This window comes from Erinaceus europaeus, chromosome 14, assembly GCF_950295315.1.
Source record: "Erinaceus europaeus chromosome 14, mEriEur2.1, whole genome shotgun sequence".
Classification (NCBI taxonomy): domain Eukaryota; kingdom Metazoa; phylum Chordata; class Mammalia; order Eulipotyphla; family Erinaceidae; genus Erinaceus; species Erinaceus europaeus.
The window spans coordinates 8,659,940-8,670,893 of NC_080175.1; the positions used below are offsets into that span (position 1 = coordinate 8,659,940).

A 10,954-nucleotide genomic window follows, 5' to 3' on the forward strand; every position below is an offset into this window, starting at 1 on the left:
TCAAGGGGAAAGCTGAAGGAGTTATGAGCAAACACTGCAGGTGTCTAACTTTCTCTCTCTCTACCTCCCCCTCCCTCTCTGTATTCTGAGTGCTCTGTCGCTATGGAAGAAAGGAAAGGAAAGGAGGGAGGGAAGAAGGGAAGGAGAAAGGGAGAGAAGGAGGGAGGAAGGGAGGGAGAGAAAGAAACTGACACTGGGGGAGTCGGGCTGTAGCGCAGCGGGTTAAGCGCAGGTGGCGCAAAGCACAAGGACCGGCATAAGGATCCCGGTTCGAACCCCGGCTCCCCACCTGCAGGGGAGTCGCTTCACAGGCGGTGAAGCAGGTCTGCAGGTGTCTATCTTTCTCTCCCCCTCTCTGTCTTCCCCTCCTCTCTCCGTTTCTCTCTGTCCTATCCAACAACAACGACGACAACAACAATAACTACAACAATAAAACAACAAGGGCAACAAAAGGGAATAAATAAATAAAATAAAATATTTTTAAAAATAAAAAAAATAAATAAACTGACACTGGGAGGAGTGGATCTGACCATGCAGGTACCAAGCCCTAATGATAACTCTGTTTAAAAAATAATGAAATAAAATGAAGAATCAGGGGTTGGCAGGCAATGCGTCACTTTGCCATGTGCTGGGGTCTCTTTCACTCACTCTCTCTCTCCTCTGCTGTCTCTAAACACAAAATATCATGAGTTGGACCACGGAGACAATCCAGCAGGAGAGCATGGGACTATGTGTCTGAGGACTATGTGTCTTAGTACCATCACACACACACCCCCCACACCAGCTCTGCAGAGATCAGGCTGGTTTGGGCTTCAGTGGAAACGTGTGCGTGTGCTGGAAGGACTGTATAAAGGTGTGGTTACTCTCATCACTCTTACTCTTATTAAAAGAAAAAAGAATGAGCAGGGAAGCTGGACAGTGTCGCAGCTGGCTGAGTGCATGTGTTACCATGCATAAGGACCCAAGTTCATTTCCCACGTCTACGCTCGACCGGACCTGCCAATATACGCGGAGATCTTCGCCCACCCTGTCCAACGCTTGACATCTCGTCACCCAATCTGGTCCCCTACGCCTACACTGAACTTCTCTGTTCCAGACTCTTGGAAACAGAGTTGGCAGTCAGCTGAGGTCAAGAACAAACACCTCCTCACAGAGCCCTGCGAGCGTCAACCCGGCTTTGACCTAGCACGTTATGATTGGGCCCTCCTCAATCGCTATCGAACAGGCCATGGCCGGTGCGCCGCTATGTTCCATCGCTGGGGAGCCAGAGACGACCCGAACTGCCCCTGCGGCTCCAGACAGACTATGACCCACATAGTCAACGACTGCCACCTTTCCAGATTCAAAGGAGGTCTCGAAACTTTACATCAGGCTCAACCTGACGCTGTGGACTGGCTACGGAAGAAGGGCAAACGCTAGAAGAAGAAGAAGGACCCAAGTTCAAGTCCCTAGTCCCCACCTGCAGTGGGGACAAGCTTCAGGAGCGGTGAAGCAGATCTGCAGGTGCCGCCTTTTGCTTTTCTCTCCCCCTCTCCCGCCTCCCTCTCTTTGCCTCCAGGGACGTCGCTGGGGCTTGGTGCCTACACTATAAACCCACTACTACTGGCAGGACAGAGAGAAACTGAGAGGGGGCCAGGTGGCGGCACACCTGGTTGAGCCCACATGCTACAATGTGCAAGGACCTGAGTTCAAGCCCCCAGTCCCCACCTGCAGGGAGAAAGTTTCCCGAGTGCCAAGTGGTGAAGCAGGGCTGCAGGTGTCTCTCTGTTTCTCTCCCTCTCTATCTCCCTCTTCCTTCTTGTTTTCTGGCTGTCTCTATCCAATAATAAAGATAATAAAAAAAATATTTTTAAGTGCAAGGACCAGCATAACGATCCCAGTTCAAGCCCCTGGCTCCCCACCTGCAGGGGAGTTGCTTCACAGGCGGTGAAGGTCTGCGGGTGTCTGTCTTTCTCTCCCCCTCTCTGTCTTCCCCGCCTCTCTCCATTTCTCTCTGTCCTATCCAACAACAAACAACATCAATAATAACTACAATAAAACAACAAGGGCAAGAAAAAAGAATAAGTAAATAATTTTTTAAAAAATTTTAAATAGAAAGAGAGAAATTGAGAGAGAGAGACCTGCAGACCTACTTCCCCAATTGTGAAGCATCCCCCCCCAAATGGTGGGAAGCAGGGGCTCAAACCTGGATGTTTGCATGGATCCTTGAGCTTAGTACTATGTGCACTTAACTAGGTGCACCACTGCCCGGTCCCCACCTCTTTCCTTCTCTTTTTATTTATTTATTATTATTATTATTATTTTGCCTCCAGGGTTATTGCTGGGGCTCGGTGCCTGCAGTATGAATCCACTGCTCCTGGAGGCCATTTTTTCCCTTTTGTGGCCCTTGTTGTTTATCGTTGTTGTTGTTGTTACTATTATTGTTGTCATTGTTGTTGGATAGGACAGAGAGAAATGGAGAGAGGAGGGAAGACAGAGAGGGGGAGACAGACAGACAGACACCCGCAGACCTGCCTCACCGCCTCTTTCCTTCTCTGTCTCTCCCTTTGCTCTCAATTTCTGCCTCTCTCTACCCGATAGAGATCATTAGTTTTTTTCAATTTTTTATTTAAGAAAGGATTAATGAACAAAACCATAGGGTAGGAGGGGTACAACTCCACACAATTCCCACCACCCAATCTCCATATCCCATTCCATCCCCAATAGCTTTCCCATTCTCCATCCCTCTGGGAGCATGGACCCAGGGTCATTGAGGGTTGCAGAAGGTGGGAGGTCTGGCTTCTGTAATTGCTTCCCCGCTGAACATGGGCGTTGACTGGTCGGTCCATACTCCCAGTCTGCCTCTCTCTTTCCCTAGTAGGGTGGGTCTCTGGGGAAGCTGAGCTCCAGGACACATTGGTGGGAGAGATAATTAATTTTTAATTTATTTTTTAAAAACAAATCTTTTTGAAAAGATGAAGAATGGCAGTGCTGTCTGCTGAGGAGCCAACTACTGAGGGCAGCAGGTGAAAGGGGACCTTACTGAGGTGGGGGCCAGGGCCTGCACCCCCCCCCACGTGGAGGCTGTAAGGAGGCAGGTGCAGAAGGTAGGGGCATAGGGCTGGGGGCAGCAGGCCAGGTGGGTAGCCACAGAAAAGCCACCCCCCATGATGCTCAAGTGCCAGCTCTGGTTGAGGGGGGCACCTGCCCCTTCTTCCCTCTCACAGGAAGCAGGCTAGTAACTATTGTCTATTGTTCTCAAGTAAAGTCCCCCCCACCATTGTCCAAGGAGAGGCCCCTCCGCCACCTGGCCAGCAAGAAGAAGGTGTCAGGGGGACAGGCTTCCTGTGAAAAGTCCCCCTTTGTCTAGGAGTGTCACTGGCTGTTTCCAGGAGGACAAACAGAAGCTTGCCCGGAAGTGCGGCACAAGGCACAGGCGGATCCCCCATGACCAAGGTCACCCACAGCAAAGCAGCCCCTGGTCACCACACCCCAAGGGGCCCCAGACCCAGAGACAGAACCAGTGGCATTCCCTGGAGGCGCGAGGAGACAGCACCACCCTTCCATTTGCTCTATCCCTGTCCTCAGATGGTGGTGACAATGACAATAACTGCCACACACACACACACCCAGGAAAACACATTCAACACTGAGTACAAGGGAGGATGAGCTCAGGCCCTAATGAGCTCCATTTAAAAAAAGATTTTATTAAGTTATTCATTCATGAAGAACGATAGAGAGAAAGAGAAAGAACCAGCTATCATTCTGGTACATGTGCTGCCAGGGATTGAACTCTGGGCCTCATATGCTTGAGAGTCCAATAATTTATCCATTATGCCACCTCCCAGACCACATGAGCCCCATTTTACAGGTGAGTACGCAGAGGCTGGGAGAAACGAGACCCACTTAAGGTCACACCCCAGTGGCCTGATAAATACCAGACACGGGGTGGGGGGAGGTGGCTGCCCACTGGATTAAGTGCACATGGTGAGGACCAACACAAGGATCCTGGTTCAAGCCCTCGGCTCCCCACCTGCAGGAGGATCGCTTCACAAGTGGTGAAGTAGGTCTGCAGGTATCTATCTTTCTCTCCCCCATCTTCCCCTACTCTCAATTTCTCTGTCCTAGCCAATAAATGGGGGGAGGGGATGGCCAGCAGGAGCAGTGGATTTGTAGTGTAGGCAGTGATAACCCTAGAGGCAAAAAAAACAAAACAAAAAGCAGACACTGCCCAGCCCCCTCGCCCACTTCAGGGGGTGCTGAGAGCAGTAGAGGGGGTCCCCATCTTGGGTAGGCAAAGCCTCAGCCACCAGGACCCTCTGCTGAAAGCTACACTGGGGGCCTGCCTGAAGGTAAGGGCAGCTAAGTGGAGGTTTCCCCTACAAAGAGCTCATATCTTTGCCCAGAAACAAACAACTCATCACAAAAGCAGAGAAATGTCGCCATGCTGGATTTTCTCTGCAGATAATGCGATTATTTCTCCCTAATTAACACAAGGCCCACGGTGCCCCGCCCAGCTTCCCATCTGCTGCCTCCAGAGCAGAGATGCTCCATCTGGGCGTGCCCGAGGGGGCGGGCAGGGGACCTGGGGTGGAGGCCGTCCCTAAGTACCAGTACAAGCCGGGGCACCGGGGCCCTTCCTGGGGTTTCTAGAAACTGGCTCAGGTTCCTGGGCCTGGCTGAGCAGAAGGGGGGGGGGGGGGGGGGGTGCAGGCTTGTTTGCCTACACACGTCTCATGTCAGGGAACATTCCAGAACAAAACCACAGCTTGTTACCCCCCGCCCCCAGAGATCATGAGAAGGCTCAGCCAGTACAACACACGCCTGACAGTGCCTGAGGCCCTGGGTTCAAGCCCCAGCACCAGGGAAAGCTCCATGGATGTGAAACAGAGCTGTGGGTCTCTCCATCTCTGCCTATCTCTCCCTCATCTCTTTCAGAAAAACAAAGAACCCGGTGACCTGGGAGCTGATTCAGCAGATAGAGCTGGACTCGCGAGTGTGAGGTCCCTAGTTCAGACCCCAGCATCACACGTGCCAGAGTGATGCCCTGAGTCTCTCTTCCTCTCTCTTTCATGAATAAATATATATTAATGTTTTTAAAAATAAGCTGAGCTATATAGTGGTGCACCTGTTGAGCACACACATAACCATGTCCAAGGGCCCACGTTCAAGTCCCTGCCTCCCACCAGCAGGGAGGAAGTTTTACAAGCTGTGAAGCAGGGCTGCAGATGCCTCTTTCTCCCTTTCTATCTCCTCCTTTCTTCCCCAATTCTTTTTTTTTCTTTTTTTTTAACTTTATTTCTTTATTGGGGAATTAATGTTTTACATTCACCAGTAAATACAATAGTTTGTACATGCATAACATTCCCCAGTTTCCCATTTAACAATACAACCCCCACTATGTCATCTATCATCCTTCATGGACCTGTATTCTCCCCACCCACCCACCCCAGAGTCTTTTACTTGGTGCGATATGCCAATTCCATTTCAGGTTCTACTTGTGATTTCTTTTTCTTCCCCATTTCTGTCTCTATCCAAAATATATATTTGTCAATTGTTCACTGGGGAAATATTTTACAAGGCAGTTGTCTCTGGGGTTCAGTTTCACTTCTCCCCCAAAATGCTGCCATCTGCACATCTGGCACATCAGAGTGCCATCTCCCTCCCATTTCGGGCACAGGCCCGACCCCTTCCGCCTCCCTCTAGCCCCAGCTCCTCACACCTGCAGACTCAGACCCTGGAGCTGCTCACATCACCTTGTCTGTCCTCCTTTTGCTCTGTGCCTTACGCCCCAAACATCTGTCTTTCTCCTATCTATACCCACTCTGTCAGTCTGAGCAGGTTCTGAACCCCAAAGGCCAGCTGTGATAAGTAGGGATCTGGGGTGAGACACAGCAGAGTGGTTACACACAAGAAAGACTCTTACACCAGAGGCTCTGAGGTCACAGGTTCAACCTCCAGCATCACCATGAGCCAGAGCTGAGCAATGCTCCGTCTGGGAAAACAAGAAAGAGGAGGAAGAGGAGGAGGAAGAGAAGGGGGAGGAGGAAAAGAAAAAAAGGGGGGGGAGCTGGGTGGTAACATATCCGATTAGGCACATGTGTTGCCAAACCAAGAACCTGGGGGTTCGAGGCCCCGCTCCCCATCTGCAAAGGGGGAAGCTTCTTGAGCAGTGATGCAAGTACTGCAGGTGTCTCTGTCTCTCTCCCTCTATATTCCTTCCCCTCTCAATTTCTCTCTGTCCCTATCAAATAAAGAATAAATGAGATATTTAAAAGGAGGGGAGGAAGGAAGACAGGAAAGGAGGAAGGGAGGAAAAGATCAAAGAGGGGGTCACATTGGCTGCTCTCAGAGCAACCCACCCCTAGCTGGAGGCCAGGGACAGAGGCACCTCCCGGGAGGTGTGCTCTGCACCTAGAGTCACGCTCCCTTTCCCACCTCCTCTGTCCCCTGCCACCCTGGCATGGACATGGAGCCCCGGCAATGCTAGCCCACAGGCTCCAAAGATGGGTGACAGCTGGGTGCTGGTGCAGAGCCTCTCCTGGAAAATGGTAAGTGTTCCAGGGTGGGCCATGTCTGGGGACAGGGACCAGAAGGGCAGGAAGGCGGTGGCCCTGGGAGGAGCGGGCCAGGCCAGGGAGGCAGAGAGGGGAAGCAGGGAGCAGAGGCCTGCAGCCCCACCCAGGACTGACCACACTTCCCAGACACGGTGCCTGAGAGTGTGTTCATTTGTTTGTTTGGCCTATGCTTGCTGGAAGGGAACTTTTGTCACTCTTAATGGAAAGAGACTTCTCAAAGAGTGACACTGGAATCAGCTGGAAAATTCAAGGGACAGTAACCCAGTCACAAAGGAAGCCATTCAACTCTTTTTTTTTTTTTTGAGAGAGAGAGAGACCAGAGAATTGCTCAGCTCTGGCTTATGGTGGTCCCGAGGATTGAACCTGGGACCACAGAGCCTCAGGCACAAAGATCTTTTGCAAAACCATTATGTTGTATCTCTCCAGCCATGGCAACAAATTTCAAGTCCTCTGGGGCACAGAGCGATAAAAAGTCTCTTAGTTACCAACCCTCACATCTCCCAGTGTACCTGCAATGAGAGAAATGTCAGACCTACAGTCAGTAGTCAGCTAGGGCACTTGGGGGAAGAAGGGACAGAGAAGGGGTCAAGAAGAAGGAAGAGGAACAGCTAAGAGGATGGTGGGAACAGCTTAGCTACCTTGTTAACCAAGTACTAGAACTGCTTTTTCATTTATTTATAAATAGTTACATTTATTAATTGTTACATATAAGTGCTATAAGAGTTATAACTGCAGGAGTTGGGCTGTAGCACAGCAGGTTAAGTGCAGGTGGCGCAAAGCGCAAGGACCAGCATAAGGATCCCAGTTCGAGCCCCCAGCTCCCCACCTGCAAGTCACTTCACAGGCAGTGAAGCAGGTCTGCAGGTGTCTATCTTTCTCCCTCTCTGTCTTCCCCTGCTCTCTCCATTTCTCTTTGTCCTATCCAACAACGACAACATCAATAGCAACAATAATAACTACAACAGTAAAACAAGGGCAACAAAAGGAAATAAATAAATAAATATTTTAAAAATCTTAAAAGAAAACTGAGAAATTTTTTTAAAAAGTTATAACTGCATAGTAATAGCTACAATAGCAATAGCTACAACCAATAACTATTTGCCTCCTTGTTTATAATGAGAGAGAGAATAAGAAAGCAGGGAGTTGGGCAGTAGCACAGCAGGTTAAGCGCACATGGCACAAAGCACAAGGACTGGCCTAAGGATCCTGGTTCGAGCCCCCCGCTCCCCACCTGCAAGGGAGTCGCTTCACACGCGGTGAAGCAGGTCTGCAGGTGTCTGTCTTTCTCTCCCTCTCTGTCTTCCCCTCCTCTCTCCATTTCTCTCTGTCCTATCCAACAATGACATCAACAACAACAATAACTACAACAATAAAACAACAAGGGCAACAAAAAGGGGGAATAAATATTTTTTAAAATCTTAAAAAGAAAGAAAGGAAGGAAGAAAAGAAAAGAAAGAAAGAAGAAAAAGAAAGAAAGAAAGAGAGAAAGAAAGAAAGAAAGAAAGAAAGAAAGAAAGAAGGAAAGAAAGAAAGAAAGAGAGAAAGAGGGAGTCGGGCGGTAGCGCAGCGGGCTAAGCGCAGGTGGCGCAAAGCACAAGGACCGGCGTAAGGATCCGGGTTCGAGCCCCCAGCTCCCCACCTGCAGGGGAGTCACTTCACAGGCGGTGAAGCAGGTCTGCGGGTGTCTGTCTTTCTCTCCCTCTCTGTCTTCCCCTCCTCGCTCCATTTCTCTCTGTCCTATCCAACAACGACATCAATAACAACAAAAATAATAACTACAAAAACAATTAAAAAAACAAAGGCAACAAAAGAGAAAATAAATATTTTTTTAAAAATTAAAAAAAAAAGAAAGGAAGGAAGGAATAAAGGAAGGAGAAAATAAATAAAGAAAAGGAAGGAAGGAAGGAAGGAAGGAAGGAAGGGGGAAGTAAAAAAAGAAGAGAAAGCAGGGAGACGGAGGAGGAACCAGAGCACTGCTCAGCTCTGGAAGAAGGTGGTGCTGGGGGTTAAACCTGTGACCTCTGGGGCCTCCGGCTTGCATGCAAGCTAATGTTTTAACAGCTGAGCTGTATTCTCAGCACAGTACTTAGATTGATGGCAGCAGATGGGGGGAGGGCAGGACCTTGCACATGTGTGCTTTCCCCACTCTGGACCATTATTTCATTCAGACAGAGACAGTGAGAAAAAGAGGCACCATAACGCCAGAGCTTCCTGTCACTACAGCATCTCTTATGTGGTGCCAGGACTAGAAACCTAGCTGCATACATGGAAAAGTAAGTATCCAACCCAGGAAATACCTCTCAGGCCCAGAACTCAGACTTTTTTTTTATTTATTCATTCCCTTTTGTTGCCCTTGTTGTTTTATTATTGTTGTTATTGATGTTATCGTCGTTGGATAGGACAGAGAGAAATGGAGAGAGGAGGGGAAGACAGAGAGAGGGAGAGAAAGATAGACACCTGCAAACCTGCTTCACCACCTATGAAGCGACTCCCCTGCAGGTGGAGAGCTGGGGGCTCGAACTGGGATCCTTAAGCTGGTCCTTGTGCTTTGCGCCATGCGCGCTTAACCCGCTGTGTTACCGCCCAACTCCCTAGAACTCAGACTTTTATGTTAGAAATCTTTAATTAAGAATCATCCAGGGATCGGGTTACTAACATGTGGCACAAAGCGTCAAGGACCGGCTCAAGGATCCCGGTTCGAGCCCCCGGCTCCCCACCTGCAGGGGAGTCGCTTCACAAGCGTTGAAGCAGGTCTGCAGGTGTCTGTCTTTCTCTCCCCCTCTGTCTTCCCCTCCTCTCTCCATTTATCTCTGTCCTATCCAACAACAATGACAGCAATAACAATAATAACCACAACAATGATTTAAAAAAAACCAAGTGCAACAAAAGGGGGAAAAAAAGGCCTCCAGGAGCAGTGGATTCGTGGTGCAGGCACTGAGCAATAACTCTGAAGGCAAGAAAAAAAAAAAAAAATCACCCACGTGTGAAGGTAGATAGCCCAGAGTCCACCTCATTGCCCAGAGCCTGGCTGGAAGGTGGCTGGCTGCTCAGACTGTTTCTGTGTGGACACTGACCCCCAAAAAGGTCTGGCATTCAGGGGACAGAGCCAGCCTGCTGGAGGAGGGGGGTTTGCCCTCTCAGCACACGGCAGGTCCAGGCAAGCCTTGGCCTCACCAGCCCAGCAGGGAGGGCCAGAAGATACTCCTCACCATGTTCCAGGACGGGGGTCTGAGCCCCTGCACACCACCTGGGAAGCACCCGCGTGAGGGAAACTTCCCAAGTGGTGGAGCAGTGCTGTGGTGCCTCTCCTTCCCTCTGAGACTCTTATCCTCCAGCTTCAAAAACGGGGGGAGGTGGGAACCAGGTGGTGGTGCACCCAGCTGAGTGCACCTGTTGAAGGCCCCGGATCTGAGCCCGCGCCTCTCCTGCGGGGGGGAGGGGAGCTTCACAAATGGTGAAGCAGGCCGGCAGGTGCTTCTCTTTCTCTCTCCTTCTCCACCTCCCCCTCCTTTCTCAATTTCTCTCTGTTGTATCAAATAAGATACAAGGGGGAAGAAAAGAAGAGAAAAGAAAAAAGAGAGGGAGGGTGGAAGGAAGGAAGGAAGGGAGAAAGAAAGAAAGAAACAAACAAACAAACAAACAAACAAAGGAGAATGGCCATTAGGATCATGGATTTATTGTGTAGGCACCAAGTCTCGACAATAACCCTGGCGGCAAAATAAAATAATTAAAATAAAATAAAATAAAATAAAATGTTTCCAACTCTGATACCATCTCTCCTCATGCATGTTAGTTGTCAGGCCCAGTCAAAAACTAGTAAAGCCATGGGCCCCTTAGAATATATTTAAATAGACCCTCTAGCTTTTTCCAAAATAGAGACCCCCAAATATTCATCTGCAATATTCTTGCCTTTAGGTTCATGATTAGTCAGCAATTTGTTCTGCTTTATATCTTTTTTTTTTTTTTGCCTCCAGGGTTATTGCTGGGGCTCGGTGCCTCCACAAATCCACAGCTCCTGGTGGCTTTTTAAAAATATTTATTTATTTATTCTCTTTTGTTGCCCTTGTTGTTTTTTATTGTTGTAATTTTTGTTGTTGTTGATGTCATCATTGTTGGATAGGACAGAGAGAAATGGAGAGAGGAATAGAAGACAGAGAGGGGGAGAGAAAGAGAGATACTTGCAGACCTGCTTCACTGCCCGTGAAGCAACCTCCCTGCAGGTGGGGAGCCAGGGGCTCGAACCAGATTCTTACGCTGGTCCTTGCACTTCACACCATGTGTGCTTAACCCACTTCGCTACTGCCCGACCCCCTCTGCTTTATATCTGAACTCTTTTTTCAGTCACCAGGTTCCAGTTGCTACCATGACGCCAATATGACTTCCCCGAGCAGATGACC

At 49.4% G+C, this 10,954-nt stretch overlaps 1 protein-coding gene across 2 annotated transcripts in view; it reads right to left on the bottom strand.

Moving 5' to 3' along the window:
- GRK5 (G protein-coupled receptor kinase 5) overlaps positions 1-10,954 on the bottom strand; it is a 198,915-nt gene that overhangs the window by 137,949 nt on the left and 50,012 nt on the right. The window lies entirely within an intron of this gene.